General features: G+C 42.2%; 1 pseudogene; it reads right to left on the bottom strand.

Annotated features, from left to right (window-relative positions):
* Positions 1–992: 992 nt before the first annotated feature.
* LOC126177580 (5S ribosomal RNA) lies at positions 993–1,110 on the bottom strand (annotated as a pseudogene).
* Positions 1,111–2,906: the final 1,796 nt, after the last annotated feature.

Genomic DNA, 2,906 nt, shown 5'->3' with positions numbered 1-2,906 from the left:
CTTCGACCACATCAGTCGATTCGAAAGTACCACACAAAGAATTACGAGATCTGGTCTGCAAGAGGGCACTAATTTAAATCAATCTGGAAAGCTGAAAACTGATATCGGGCTGGGACTGGATTCCGGGTCTGCTCCATCCTAGGCAAAATGTCTGACCACTGAGCCATCCAGACACGGTCGCATCGCAGTTGCACGGAAAACAATAGCACGTCTCTGTCACAACAAAATTCTCAACTTACCCACACCTGTGTGAAACATAAGAGTCACGAAACTGACAGAGATTTTCTGCAATTTCGCTATTGCAGCGCTGCCAAGCGGCTGGCCTGTATAAACATGATACACTGCATAACGATTGAGTATGTGTATGGGAGATGCACATTAAAATGCGGTTTTATTTTGCCCCTTATTTGGTCACTATATATTGTAGCTCCAATCAAAAATTTACCTTTTCGAATTCCAAATGATGATCAGAGTGAAGTCGATAATGTTACGAACAATAAGTGCCTATTTTAGGGATGGCCAGTTATCGATCCGGGAGTGCGACAATTTCTTTAACATTTTCATTCAGTCGTAGTGTCTTCAGAACTACGACTCTTAATGAGATTCGCTAAATCTAAACCACCATTCCATTATGCCACTATTGTATAAAAGTGTTTGGACCTTTCGAAAACGTTCTCAACACGGCCTACCTGGGTCTCTAGCTCAATTTCACAAAAATATACGTATCATTATATTTTTGCAGTTAGCTTATGGATTGTGTAGGGAAAGACGTAGTTGAAAGTAATTATAAAGCACTCCATCTTCGGGCCACAAGTGGCCCATCGGGTCCATCCGACCGCCGTGTCATCCTCAAATGAGGATGTGGATAGGAGGGGTGTGTGGTCAGCACACCGCCCTCCCGGTCGTTACCATGATTCCTATGAGCGGAGCTGCTAGTATTCGGTCGAGTAGCTCCTCAATTCGCATCTCGAGGCTGAGTGCACCCCGAAAAATGGCAACAGCGCATAGCGACCCAGATGGTCACGCATCAAAGTGCCGGCCACGCCCGACAGCGCTTAACTTCGGTGATCTGACGGGAACCGGTGTATCCACTGCGGCAAGGCCGTTGCCCTAAGTTGTTATAATGGTCCTGTATTAAGAGGCAAGAATTTGTTAAAATTAGCATGTCATAAAAAGTTCATAAAGCAAGGAAACATTTTGGATTGCATTAGGCATGTGGGTATAGACGAAGGGATGACTTCAATATTTTATGGATAGTGTAAAATGTTTTTGTGGTCCAATATGCATGCGTTGTGGTTTTATTTACATGAAGTAATAGTTTATTTCCACTCCCCAGTAGGAAGAAGTAGCTACTAAGAACGACAAGTCGTTCTTGTGTTGCTACAGGCAAGCCGCTCAGAACGCTGCCATGGCTTTGGTGTCAAAAGGTAGCAGCTTTTGCCCTACAGTTTTTCGTGACTGTTGGTCTTAGACTGTGCCCACACACTACAAATGTAATTCTCCTTGGCCATTATCCTCATTACTAGTGGCATATCGCCGATTCCGGTAACAGTTATAGCCTATTGTGCAAAAAGACAGCACATGTATATAGATGTGTAACTACACTGTGCAATTTTTATTTATCTGCGTGGCCCCTACCACCGGAGGTTTGAGTCCTCCCTCGGCCTTGGGTGTGTGTATTGTTCTTAGCATAAGTTAGTTAAAGTAGTGTGTAAGTCTAGTCACCGATGACCTCAGCAGTTTGGTCCCTGAGAAATTCACACACATTAGATTTTTATATATCACGGAAAATTTTATTTTCATCTGTTCGACGTTATGTGTTATCTGAAATTTAATTGCAATTTCGAAGACATGATCCGAAATACGAATTTCATGTTTGTTTTATGTAGCAGTGCGCTTATTAAGTGGCACTCTTTCCTGGTATTGGATTTCTGTAGCTCGGCGAATTTAGTCTTCTGCCACCTGACGTCTCGCTGCTAAGTTCGTCGTAGGCTACAACACAGAATTAAATTAGACTGTCATAATATGGACCGTTCGGAATTGTCCCTGCAAAGACAATTCTGAACTGGAATCCAAGAAGCATTATCCTTCCTTGGAAAACCTCAAAGGAAGAAGACACCTTTGCAGCGAATAAAAATTCTCCCAGGAAAGCTCTGACCGCGTGGAGGCTTCTAGGATTGCTCCCAAGGTCCATCCGTCCCAAAGTCTATTCCGACGTGCAGTGCGTCGCGATTCATGTACGCTGTATCACCTGAATTAAAAATTTGTAGTTACTTTTTCACATTAAGCAATGATACGTTTCCCTAGTTCTTCGCCGGCCGAAGTTGCCGAGCGGTTCTAGACGCTAAAGTCTGGAACCGCTCGACCGCTACGGTCGCAGCTTCGAACCCTGCCTTAGGCATGGATGTGAGTTATGTCCGTAGGTTAGTTGGGTTTAAGTAGTTCTAAGTTCTAGGGGACTGATGACCTCTGCAGTTAAGTCCCATTGTGCTCAGAGCAATTTGAACCATTTTTGACTCTAGTTCTTCAGATGCAGACACAATTATCGTTCGTATCCAACCTGTTACGACTCTATCATCAAGCGTTTAGAATTCCAAACATTTTAAGATGGCAGACTTTCGAAAATACATTAAATTAGCTTAAAAAATAGTCAGTATACGTACTCTCAATCGGAGAACTAACATCGGAGAGTACTAATGCAGTTCATTACCTATTTATTCGCTGCGCGTCACTTTATGTATTTCGTATGCATACTACAAACAATTTACAATAAATTCCCACATTACAGATTAAATAGCCCTCTATAAAATATACAATAATACAATGTTAATTTATAAAATAAAATACATGGAACATTATATACAGTATAGTAAAGTATTATGCAGTCTTTGCTTCATATCGCGGTC

The sequence above is a fragment of the Schistocerca cancellata genome, chromosome 3 (genome assembly GCF_023864275.1).
Source record: "Schistocerca cancellata isolate TAMUIC-IGC-003103 chromosome 3, iqSchCanc2.1, whole genome shotgun sequence".
Lineage (NCBI taxonomy): Eukaryota > Metazoa > Arthropoda > Insecta > Orthoptera > Acrididae > Schistocerca > Schistocerca cancellata.
The sequence above is the reverse complement of the archived record's forward strand: the minus strand, read 5'-3'. Positions and strand labels throughout refer to the sequence as shown.